Source organism: Tachysurus vachellii, chromosome 2, assembly GCF_030014155.1.
Source record: "Tachysurus vachellii isolate PV-2020 chromosome 2, HZAU_Pvac_v1, whole genome shotgun sequence".
NCBI classification, from domain to species: Eukaryota; Metazoa; Chordata; class Actinopteri; order Siluriformes; family Bagridae; genus Tachysurus; species Tachysurus vachellii.
Window position 1 is genome coordinate 7,297,336 of NC_083461.1, and position 13,761 is coordinate 7,311,096.

The window sequence follows — 13,761 nt, forward strand, 5'->3', positions numbered from 1 at the left end:
GGTAAGCAGACGCCTGTTTTATTCAAAAGTCTGTGTATAGTGTATCTGTGGCCTGACAGGGGAAGGGTGGCCCCGGCGAGGAAAGGCAGACAGCTACCCTCGAAATCAAGAACCCCAAGGGTGAGATAAAAAGAGCTGGATGAGAAATAGCAAATGGGAAAACCCCGTAAGTAGATAAGGGGGGTTTTGTGACTGTGACTGTGCGTTCGTGTATACGTGTGTGTGAAAAGTCTCATGAGTGGATATTATCATTTAAATCTGATATAAAGTGTTGTGATTAGGCCTGGATAAGGAAAGATCTTGAAATAAAAATTCCTGCAGGTACAGGCAGTGTGTGGGTGCTATTAAACTCACAGGCTGTGGCTGCACAGGCAGGTGAAGGAAAGGATAGTCCCTAGATACCGCTGTCGGGTGAGACAGGTCTGCTTGGTAGGGTTGGGGGGCCCCCGGTAAAGAGTATACGGTAATGAGTATATGTATATGAGGTTACTGAGGTATATATGTGAACTGTTGAACCGAGTGACAGACGTTTTGTTTGATGTGATAAAAGCAGCTGCAAGATACTGTTAATCAGATAATCCGAATGGAGGATGAATTACTCTTTGTAATAGAAGTAATCACAGCTGTAGGTGTACTGATTGGACAAATTGAGTGGGATTTGGGAATTGCGTTGTGGGCAATGAAGTGTTTTATGGAACTTATAAAATAAGTTGCAAAGGCGAAAAGAGGTAAGTAACATAACACACAACGAGCAGAACATCTATTTATAACAGGGGACTGTATGAGACACAGAGTGGTACACTGAGTGAAAATAAGAAGGAAGAGTAGTGGATGGAAGACATAAGGTGTGATGAACAGTTAGATTCAGACCTTGAAGGAGAAGAAACAGATTTGGAAATAGAGACTAGAGGAATAAGGACCTTTTTCTGGGACGAACGAACGTATAAAGATAGGAGTGGAGTGGAGAGACACCAATCTGCAGAACAGATAGCGGCTATGTTGTGGGCTCTGACAAGGTTTGATGGACTGTGGACATTAGAAACTCTTTTTCCACATGACAATTGGTTTGAGAAAATAAAGGCTATCTGGAGACCACGACTGTTAAGCCCAGTATTGAAAACCTTAGTGGACTCCCCTGTTGAGCGGCGGGCTGAGATAACATTACATGATTTTATAAGTGATTAGTTTGAAGAACGATTCGTTGCTCAGGATTGATGGCACTGGTGTCGGTGGAAAAGCGACTGGTGCAGTGGGAAAGAGGGTTTGCAATATCTGTTATGTCTTTTAGATAAAACAAATCCTCTAGAGAGCCATACTAGGAAAAATCCGGTACAACCACGTCAAACAGTAAAAAGAATAAACGTTCAGCTAAAGTGGTCAACAGCAAACAGAAATCCAGGACCACGAGACAGCGCCACAAGGGCGAGACAGGGGATGCATGATGGAGAAAGGGAAGAACTTAATCACTCCAGCAGCAATTATAATACTAAAGCACAAAGATGCTGAAAAAGAAATCAAGAAGTACATGAAAAAGTGGCAAGACCGGACAAAGGGAGAGTTGCAGTGGCCTGAAGGTGGAACATTTGATGAAGGGAAATGTAAAAAGATGAAGGAAAGGATAGAATGTTGGGGAGAAGCGAAAAAGGAGATTATGGATAAAACCATGAAGAAATGGCAGATAGTGGATTGGTTTGAACAGGAAGGAAAGAGAAGAAGGAAAGAGAAGCTAAAAGCGGAACAGAGCAAAGAACAGGAGAAGGAAAGAATGATGAGAGAAGAACAGGGGAAAGAGAAGGCTACAGCCCCACCATCAGGCGAATGGGTGGAGCAGCTCCAGCCCCCGCCTTACAATGAACAATATAAGCCAAAATACCATGGAATATATCCCGCAATAAACGTGGGAGACGGAGGTGAAGCGCAAGAAATAGAACTGGAAATCACGGGTGGACAAGTTAAAGGAGTAATCCGGCAAATGTCAGCAGAGAAAGGAGATACTAAGAAAAAGTATGAAGGGCCTTATTATCCTTCCTCAGAAGAAGGTGCTCGAAGGGAAGAGGATGACAAGCAAATGGAGGGCTCAGAAAACCCAAGAATAAATACAGAAGAAGAAGGGAAAGAATACCGACAGGAAATGGGCGAAGGCGGTGGATACCAGTTACACTGGGATGATCAGATAGGATATATTAACACTCGGTGGGGAAGAGAAAACCCTCACCTATCTCACCAACAGACAGAGGCTATAAACATGGAATGGCTGTCAGGACACCCTCAACAGCGATATATACGAGCACACAGCACACCAACCCCGAAGGCAAGAGGATATCAGATGAGGAGGATAGATGAGCCGTACTGGGCAAGTAAAGTTCCAATACGGAACAGAGAGTAGAAACAACAGAGAGCACTGATGGATGAATTGCACGGATCCCTAAAAGAGCTGGAAATTCGCACCAAAAAGACCCTCATGGCGTGTCAGGGAGGACAAGAAGAGCACCAACGAGAGGAGGAAGAAGAAAGAGGAGCGGAAACAGTCGACGAAAGGGTGAAAAGATTGACTGAGCAGCAGTCACAGACCTCCCTGGATACAGAAAATGAGGAGGAAATAACCCAAGGGATGGGCCCAGAGGACGAGAGGTTCCAGCCGAGCAAGAGAAGCATGAAGATGGAGGATAGATGGAGAAGTGCATTTAACTTCATTAGAGCCAACAAACATATGGCCAGACAAAGAACAAGGCGAAGCAATTAAAGTAGCTCTGGAACGAAGTCGTCTGGCGGAAGAGACAATGCAAGAGTTACAAGACCAGGCGTCTCAACTGGAGATGAGGGTGGATGAGTTAAGAGGAGAACTAAAGGAAGAACAGAGGCGTGCCGAACAAAGGGTAAGAAGCCTACAATATGAAAAGGGAGAATGTACGGCAGCAATGTGCAGAGGCCTGGAAAAAAGGTTGCGAGAGCAAGAAGAAAAGATAGTCATAGCCGTTAAAAGAATAGACCAAGGAAAGAGGGCCAAGCATGCCATGAGGGGGTGAAGAGATGAAGTGAGATGGAAGGTACTACAGGAAAGAGGAGGTGTGGTCACGCGGTTGCAGGCTCAAAGCCAACAAGGGAAGGTGGACTAAAGAGAAAAATAAGACCCCAACAAAGAAGAAGTGGAGAAAGATGAGCCTGACCTGCGTGGAACAATGGCATTAGATCTGGATGAGCACGCAATGCCAAAAAGGGCAGCACAGTATCCTCTAATAGTCAAAGGACAGCAGATACATTATGTGCCATGGATCTTCATGGATGTGACCAGATTAGTAAAAAGACTGCCAAGTGTATGTGAAGGAGCACAGAAATGGATCACAAAGTTTGAAGAACAGACAATGGGACAGAGTCTGGCCTTGGGTGACCTAAAGGCAATCCTATGCCAAACCATTGGGAAGGCAAAGATGGTAGAAATGTTTGACCTCGCTGGATTGAGAAAAGAAGCAAACGACTCAAGGGCAGACGGAATAACCTTTGGCCCATTCAGAAACTGTCTGTGGGACCAGCTAAGGGAAGCATACCCAACTAAAGCCGATTAGGGAAAAGTGGAGAAACTAAAACTGGAAGAAGAAGAAGGAGTTGCTCAGTTTATATTGAAACTCCAAGAGTCCTGGAGGGAGGAGATGGGAGCCTCGAGGGACAAAACGCCTGCAAGCATGACGCTGTTCAAACTCATGTTGAAAAGGGCACTTCCAGCAGTCCAAGATCAGCTGGAAACGGTAGTGGGCTTGAACACTATGCCATGGGCCACCTTCGAGGCAAATGTGATACACCATACAGAACATCACAGAAAGAGGAAGAGGGAGGCAAAGAAGGCTGCAGAGGACTTATTGGTGCAATTGCACAAAGCACAACTGGGGGAATTGGTGAGAAACAAACAAGAAAGCCACGAAAAGAAGAAGAAGGAGGACAAAGAGTACACCACCAAACAGGCGGCAGCCATGGTCACCCCAGCTGCAGTTCAGGTAGCACCACCTCAAAATGGAGGAGTGCCACAGGTGGTGATGACACAACCGCAGCCTTTGCCACCAACAATGATGCAGTATCCCATGGGATACCCGACGAATTACCCCATGAATCCTCAGTATGCTCCTCAACAATGTGGATGGGGACCAGGCAGAGGTCGAGGAAGATGAGGACAAGCAAGACAACCTCCACAAAGACCGGTCTGGGGAACAGGAGGACAAGGAGGAACCTGCTGGAATTGCAATAACCCAGGTCACTTGAAATGAGATTGTCCCTACTCACAGTATGGAGCACTAGGAGGGGTCATGGGAAACCAAGGAAGACAACAGACGCCTGCACAGATCCCTGCTCCAATGTTTCAACAAGGAGCAGGGCAGTCAGGAATGCAGCAAGCACCTGCAGCAACACCACAAGGAGCTGGCAATTGGGCAGGCCAATGGATGGGCCCAGGGTTTCAAGGACAAGCCCCAGTACCACCTGGAGGGAGCCCAATGGGCCCAGCTCCAGGAGGAATGTGAAGAGGCCTAGAGAAGCCAGAGGGGGAGCTGGTGCAGTGTACCACCTCATTGCACCCTGCACAAGAACCAACAATTATGGGAATTGGAAATGAGGTACAGGCCCCATTCCTGATTGACACAGGAGCAACATTTACAAGCATTGGAAAAGAAGGCTCAAAGCTTCCCCTCACACATAGAGCAATAAAAACAGAGGGCTTCTCAGGAAAAACTCAGACTCTACGATTTACCGAGCCTCAATGGATTACTGTAGAAGGAATAGTAGTGCAAGCACCTCTACTTTATTCCCCAGACACTCCAGCTAATCTTCTCGGAAGAGATGTGCTCTGCAAATTAGGAGCCAAAATACACTGTAGGACAACAGGGGTGTGGATAACACTCCCAGAAATGTTAGCTTGACAATACCTATTAGTAAGCAAAGAAGAGGAAATGATAGAACTGGACAAAGTGTATTGGATGGAAGTCAGAGACAAAGATACGTCAAAAATATGGAAAGAATATTCGGAATGGAAACCATGGTTAAACTACATAACTACATCAGCACAGACAGCATAATAATTGGTCGGCAAGGAGTAGCTACATATGTCGTACTCCCTGAACAGATTCAAGAATGGTATCAAGCTGGAGATGCAGTCTCCCACATCTCCCTGATGATCGGGCAAGGTTTTGAATCGAAAGATTTAGGGCCTGTGATGAGAGAAGCAGGAAGGGTAGAGAAATGGAACATGACAAGAAATTCTAGGGTACATATGTCAGAAGACAAAAAGCTTCTAAAGATAAATTATAAGGGGACAGAGCAGGTAGTAGCTACAACTATGTTAGTAAGTCAGCAGACAAAGATACAAGTAAGAGTAGAAGTAGAGGTACAGATGCCCACAAATAGCAGATGAGGAAGAGTTAACAGAAAATGATGTAGAGAAAGCACTAAGTGAAGTTTTGCAGTAACTATGGACTAAGCACCAAACAGATGTAGGACTAGTCAAATCAGCAGGGTTAGCAAAAATACAAATCAGACCCAACTCTCCACTACCCTATCAAAGACAATACCCGTTATCCAAACAAGGAGAAGAAGGGATAGGGCCAACTATTAAAGGGTTAGTGGAAGCAGGGATTTTAATCTCCACTAGGAGTCAGTGCAATACTCCAATTTTTCCGGTTGAAAAGCCGAACTCAGACAAATGGAGGTTTTTTCCACGATTTGAGACCAGTCAATCAGATAGTGGTGGCCGAGACCCCAGTAGTCCCGGATCCACACACTTTGTTATCAAACATTCCAGGAGGAACAAAATGGTACACAGTAATTGATCACAGTAATTTCACTCTCAGCACTTGTTTGCATTCACTTATCGTGGGCAACAGTATACTTATACGAGGCTGCCCCAAGGATATTGTGAAAGCCCATCAATATTTAACCAAGTACTGACCAGAAATCTGGTGAATTTACAAATGGATAGCCTTATGGTTCAGTACGTTGACGACTTACTGATCTGTAGCCAATCAAAGGAGCAATGCTTACAGGATTCAATAACAGTACTGAAGGCCCTAGCAAACAATGGGCACAAGGTTAGTAAAGAGAAGCTACAATTCTGCCGGAGAAAGGTGGAGTATTTACTAATTCTAGAAGGAACAACACGAAAGATATTACCGGCTCATGTACAAGCTATACGTGATGCACCACGACCTCAAATCGTGCCCCAGATGTTGTCATTCCTGGGCATGGTAGGGTTTAGTAGGCCATGGATATGCGATTTTGCCTTAACAGTACAACCACTTAGAGACATGATAAAAGCTGCAGATCAGGCTAAACCCAATACACAGCTGACATGGACACCAGAAGCATTAGCAACATTCGAGATGTTGAAGTGCACACTAGCCTCAGCCCCAGCGCTGGCTAGTCCAGATTACAGCAAGCCATTTCACCTATACGTGTCAGAAAGACAAGGTTTTGCATTGGCAGTACTAATGCAGCAACAACAAGGGGTAGGAAAACAACCTATTGCCTACTTCAGCACAGCGTTAGATAACGTTGAGAAGGGCATGCCGCTATGTTATCGTGCTATATCAGCAGCAGCATTTGCATATCAAAAAGCTTCAATTACAATGGGTCACCCCGTGACCCTGTATACATCACATGCACTGCATGCATTATTGACAAGTCAAGCGTTCATAATAACCAATGCAAGGCGCACCGGGTATGATGTAATACTGTCAGCCCCAGAGTTGACAATCGAAAGTTGCAACACAGTAAACCCAGCCGAAAGAATGGTACTGCCGAGTGAAGGGACTCCACACAATTGTACAGAGGAATCTGAAAAGTTCCTGAAAGCATGACCAGAGTCCCAACCTCTCCTAGGGGCACAACAAATTTTCTTCGTGGATGGATCATGTTATCGTACCAATTAGGGAAACAAAGCAGGTTATGCAGTAATAGAATACAACCTCATTGAGAATGTATATCGAACAATTAGCGAGGTGACTGTCCCACAACCATGCTCAGCTCAATTGGCAGAGATAAAAGCATTGACAGCAGCTTGTAAGCTAGGAGCAGGAAAAACGTGTATAGTTTACACTGACTCAGCCTATGCATATGGGGTATGTCATATTTTTGGACCAATCTGGGCACAGCGAGGTTTCCAGAGAGCTGACGGTTCAACTATCACCCATGGACCAGCCATATCAGAACTGTTAGCAGCTATACAGCTACCTAAGTAATTAGCTATCATGAAGTGTAGAGCTCACAAAACAGATGGAACAAGAATAACAAAAGGAAACACTGCAGTAGATGAAGCAGCTAAAAAGGCAGCAGTAGGGGATGGATGCATAATGGCACTCATGCAGGGAGAAAAGCCAGATGCAGGTCCAGGAGAAATGTCAATTGAAGATGTTAGGGATGCACAAAATACAGCCAGTCCGGAAGAAGTAGAACAGTGGAAAAAGCGAGGTGCATTTAAGGACAAAGAGTCAGAAGTATGGAGAGGTGGAGAGGGGTTGTGGGTAGCACCAATGTTGATAAAGGAAGCCCACAGGATAGATCACTGTAACAGAAGGGTGATAATAGACACTATCAGGAAAAATTGGTGGTCTCCATATCTAGCTAGCTTCGTAGACAAGGCACTGAGAACATGTGAGTTACGTGCAAAAAGAAATGTCAGGAAGCATTTCACAGCTCCAATAGGACACATTCCAGAGCCCCGAGGTCCGTTTCGACACTTAATGATGGATTTTGTGGATATGGCAGAAAAGGCAGAAGGAAAGCGATACATTTTTTTAGTGATTGACATGTTCAGTAGGTGGGTTGAAGCAGTGGCCTGTGCGAAAAACGATGCTAAGACAGTGGCTAAATTCCTGTGTAGAGAAGTAATCCCGAGGTTCGGTATCCCAGATCAGTTGAGTTCGGATAACGGACCTCATTTTGTAAATAAAGTAGTTGAGTCCCTTTCACAAGCGTTGTGCATCAAACATAAGATGGGATGTGTCTATCACCCAAGCTCACAAGGAAGAGTAGAAAGAGCCAACGGCGTGTTGAAAGAGAAAATTGCAAAAATATGCGCTAGCACAAGCCTGAATTGGGTACAGGCTTTGCCATTGGCTCTGATGAAAAAGCGTTTGCAAACAAACCGTACAACGACACCTCATGAAATGGTGACAGGCAGGCCAATGCCCATGGCTTTTACACGAGGACCCTATAAGGGCCCATCGCTTGAACAGATGGAAGGCGAAATGTCAAGCTATGTGAAGCATTTAACTAGGGATGAGCGAGTACAGCATTATCTGTATCTGTCTCCGTATCTGTTAACCATATGAATTATCTGTATCTGTATCCGTACTCGGAGTGGGTGGGGCCTAACCCGAATGTAGGCTGGGCTTATCTTGAAACGGGCGGGGCTTTAACCGGTAATAATTAATTTGTAATATTTATAACACTAGCTTACTACCTTTATGTTTTTATGAAATACAGCAAAAACGTGTCAGACACTCAGTGTCTGGTTACTGGTTAGAGACAGCTGAAGGTTTAAAAAAGAAAAAAAATCTCCGACAGGCAGAGACGCAATGCGAGTCGCATTCTACCAAGCAAGCACCACGTCTGAACGAACCCACGTTTACCAGAACTCTACTGGTTAGTAAGTACGTATTATTAACGTTACAACCCGAAGTAAAAAGCTGAAGAAACCCTAAACGTTAACGGAAAAGACCCGCGAACCCAAGTGCAACACAATACATCTGTATGTGTGTAGGGGAGGGGCGCTGTGACTAGCCTATCACAGAACGCTGACACAATCAGCTATCCAATGATGATTTTCATTCAATCCGAGCACAGATATTGACTCGTATTACTCGTATAATACTCGTACTCGGCAGAAGTGCTTTATCCGTACCGGATACTCGTTTCAGCCGAGTATCCGGCTCATCCCTACATTTAACCCATATCCACAGACTCTTGTATTCTCAGGTGAGTCCGGCTACGCATGGCACAGCAGTAGAGGAACCATGTAACCAGGTAGAATCAGGAGACTACGTGTACATCAGAACATTCAAAAGAAAACATTGGAGACAACCAAGAAGAGAAGGACCTTTTAAAGTGGTGTTAGCTACCCCCACTGCAGTCAAGGTCGAAGGTAAGGAATACTGGTATCAACTTAATCACTGTTGTCGTGCAACAGCTGCAGCAGATACTGGGGAAGAGACCCCTTCAGACACTGGGGAAGAACCCTCAACCTCAAAGACAGGGACGCAGCCCCAAACACAGCCACTCGCCTTAGAACAAAGAACCGAGGAACAACCTTCCACGTCTAAGGCAGGACAACAGCCGGCAGGTCGGTCACCCGCCCCAAGGTCAGGAAAAGACTGGGAGACATTGCTGTCTACCAAAAAGTGACACACGACTCCGTATTCTGACAACAAGGATGATAGTGATCCCTATGGTCCCGACTTAATGACAGGCCCTGCCACTGGAACACGAGCCAGAGCTAGAGCGCGCTCACAGCAAGGACCTATTACTGTCCACCTGCCAAGAAATGTCGAGACATCAATCCTAGCCCCTGTAGACGATATTGTTGATGTTAGCCCAAGAGTTTACACAGACCCAGCGGAGGAACTAGACATTTCACCGACCTCACTAGCCACGCTAGATGATACACTTTTAGAATCAGCAGCGGGTCCAAGCACAGATCAACAAGGCCCGCCACCTGGTCAGTTCGAAACCGTAGACTTTGAGTTACTCGACTCCTTGTTCCAGAACTAAAATTGTAACAGAGCGTCTGTAAATCATGGTGCAGCTGGCCGCGCCCCAAAAGAAGGACAGAGATGACAAACCACTAGACAAATTCGATGGAACTGACAAACAAAATAAGGACAGGCTAACTGCACAAATTTTCTATATAGCATGTGTAATAGGGCTGCTTCTAAATATGGCAATCACAGTAGGATTTCTTACAGTAAAAATTCGTGCCCATATCTCACAATCAGGCAACACTCATAATGACTCGCTGCCCTTTAACATTTCCAAATCAGGCTCACGGCTCAGACGTAGTACAGGCACAGGTTCCGCCACTATAGGAGGACGCACAGTTTTTCTGGGGAAAAGCTCCTATCCCATAATAGCGGGAGTTGACAATACATCAGCCGAGACGGCTATTGAAAACCACATGAAGTGTGCTCTAGGGTTATTCACCCATGCTAGCAAGCAAAAGAAAGTATTAAATGGCACGTTGTATTTTGTGATGTATTCCTTTGACAAAACTAGTCCCTTTCCGGCAGTAGTTTCAGACCCAATACGGTGGGCTAAAAACCAGTCATCGTCTCACTACACCCTGACCCTAGAGATTCGAATTAAGCGACCAGGGGAAGCGACCCAAGATTCAACAACCAGCATTGTTGTCAATGGCCAACCTGCCAGTGGTGATAACGGCGGACATTGTAAGTTAATCCATGCCTTAAGGTATTATAGTCTCCATGAGAACTCAGTTTATCCGTCCTCATTGCAGAAAACGTCATTCCTTGAAACATATGAAGTCCATGTCTACGTCCCGGCCTGGAGTCCTGGCTTTCAGTTTTGCCCGGCAAGCATAGATTTTTGGGCTAAATGTGGCAGTTCAGGCAGTAGCAAGTGCGAAATCCGTCGCTCCAAGGTGCAGGGGGAATATGGGGCACTCCAGGTTTACGTTAAAGTGACCAGTATTAACCAATACAATACCACAGCTGAAGGCACCGAGGGAAACCTCTATCGTCAATGGCCGACGGAATCCGCTCACCAGGTCGCTGCAAACAGCACCTGTGTAATATGCCATGACCGGTCTAATCAAATCTCCTATGTAATGCCTACTAGAGGCGTGGACGAGTGTGACAAGTCCCCATATAATGGCACACATTTATGTCCTGCACTTTACCTATTGGGATCAGCAGCCAGAACACATGGGCCGAAATGGATGGGCAACATAAGTAGATCCTGTGCGTATCAGCCGGCAGCCTCGCCAATCCCTACAGACATGACAGTTCAGATGCGGCCTAACCAGAAGTTTCCACTATGTATAAAGTCAAGGGGATCAGTGTATATCGGTTTTATTCCTAAAGCTGCCTGCAGAGGTACAGATGTGGTCTTTTAAAAAGCCCGCCTCGGAGAGAAGAATGCCGCGAGTACCTCCGGCATTCTGCGAGACTCTATCGAAGGGGGGTCAAATTGTTCAGCGCAGGAAATACAAAACCTGTAGAGGGCAGTCGTGTTTCATGTAGGCTGACAAGTAGACAATATGTGTTATTTTCTTTTGCCGGTTACATAAACAGTCACGTCTGCGACTATCTCCGCTGTCACGGCTGGCTTTGTGGTACCGCTCTATGCAACTTTGGATTTCCGTTAGGAGACGTGCGGTGTGTTACGGAAAAAATGCTTCTGTTGGTTTGTTGACGGTAAACATCATTGTTGATGGGGTTATTAGCGATAGTTTATCAGTATTGCAGCAAATAGTTTGTTTTGTATTTCCAAATCACTTTTAAATCTGAATAAAGAGTGTTATTTGGTGTAATTAGTGGTTTGTTTTTTATATATTATGGTGTAGTAGAGGATATGGCAAACAGCTCATCCTGAATGAAATCCCTCATTCCATATCTAAAGCGCAATATAAATGTATCATATTGTTATTCTTATTACATATGAATAATAAGCTAATTTGTTTAATTTATTTAAGCTACATTTAAACAAAAAATTTGTGTAAAAAATGTTTTTTATAATTTTTTTGTTTAAATGTAGCTAAAATAAATTGATTGCGACCACTTAAATAAATTTAGTAAATTGAATGAATCATTTTTTTTCAGTGTGTGTTGTAAGATCTGTAAAGTTTTATCAGTCAATAAATATCTGTTTTAGTTTTCTATATCGTGTTTAAGTCATTATTTATATATTTTATAAAATACAATGTTATCTAAATACAATATGTGATGCTGAGGTTTTTTTTTTAATTAAAAATAAGCTCCAGTTCATGTTCTCTAAACAATAAACACTGTTTAACACATGACTTTTAGTCTGATTATTTGCATTGAGCGTATCGCAATATAGAGGTTGTTCTTATGTAGTTATGTACTAATTTAGCATTTTTTATCTGATTATTTGCCATTGAGACATATCACAATAGAGAGATTAGCAACCTGCGCGGCGCAGATCGATTGACACATGAGATCAATGTAATGCGAGAGTGATAAGCTTTTGAATGGCTCTCGCGGAACTTTGATGTCATAGATTGATTTGTCTGCGCAGTGCTGCATGCAGTCAAATACATGTAAACAATACGCCTGTTTCATTACGTTCAGGCCGAATACAGCTTCATATAGCTTCGAATACTGAATAAAGCTTCGCGCTTGAACCCCTAATAATAATTAAAGCTGCAAGCGTTTAAGGCCTTTAGGGAGTTTAAGGCCTTAAAGGATTTTCAAAACTTTAAAGCCTTTCAAGACTTTAGGGCCTTTCAAGACTTTAGGGCCTTTCAGGCTTTTAAAGACATGTGGAAACAGATTTGATGTTTCTAGACTTTACGCATCTAGATCAATTATGAAAAAGACCATTTATAGCTAATACAATCCATTGGAAATATATGGTTTATATATCTTTTCAACAGTTATAGTGCACATCACATTATTCACTTATATGTGAATAATGTGGGGATGTGGTAGCTCAGTGGTTAAGGTGTTGGGCTACTGATCGGAAGGTCATGGGTTCGAACCCCAGGTCCACCAAGCTGCCACTGCTGGGCCCCTGAGCAAGGCCCTTAACCCTCAGTTGCTCAGTTGTAAGTCACTCTGGATAAGGGTGTCTGCTAAATGCCATAAATGTAATGTAAATGTAATGTAATTATATTATACAGGTCACTTGTATTACACTGCTCATTTACATTACACAGCTAACTTGCATCACACAGCTCACTTTCATTACACAGGTTACTTATATAACTCTGCTCAGTTTCATCACAGTGCACACTTTCATCGTATAGCTCACTGGCATCGCACAGTTCACTGACATCACACAGCTCACTTGTGTCACACTGCTCACTTGCATCACACAGCACACTTGCATCACACTGCTCACTTGCGTCACACTGCTCACTTGCATCACACTACTCACTTATGTCACATTACTCAATTAACGCACATTACTCACTCCATTATTTGTAACCTATATGCAATTACATTTCGGGACTCTGCCTGGACTTTGGCCATGTGCCTTTTGTTTATGTTTCATGTTCACGTGTCTGCCCCGCCCTTGTCTTTTCCGCCCCGCCTCTGCACACCTGCCCCTCATGTTTATTAATTATTTGTGTTATTTAATTGAGCCGCATTGCCTCGTGCAGCGCGGAATCCTATTGTCGTCTGTACTTGTTTTCATGTCTGGTTTTGTCTGTGTCCTGTTTCGTGTCTTTAGTTTATTAAATCCCTGTTTTGTTAAGCTGTCCTGCGTTTGGGTCCGTTTTTATCCCGCGCACACTGACAGAAGGATTCCGCCAGATCAGGACCCAGCAGGACAGCTTCAGCCTGGACCGGCCGCTTGGGAGCATTTTTTTTTTATTGGATTTTTTTTTTTCCCCTGGACTTTGCGGGTTTTGGTGACATCGGTCCGCATTTTTCTGGTGGGGAACGCCGCTCCGCTTCCGGCTTTTCCGCGGGGGGCGCCGCTCCACTTCCTGGTTGTGGGCCGTGTCACCAGCCCGAGTTTTGTTTTGTTTTTTTTCGGTGTCCTGTGACATCGCCCCGCATCTGTCCAGTGGGGGGCGTC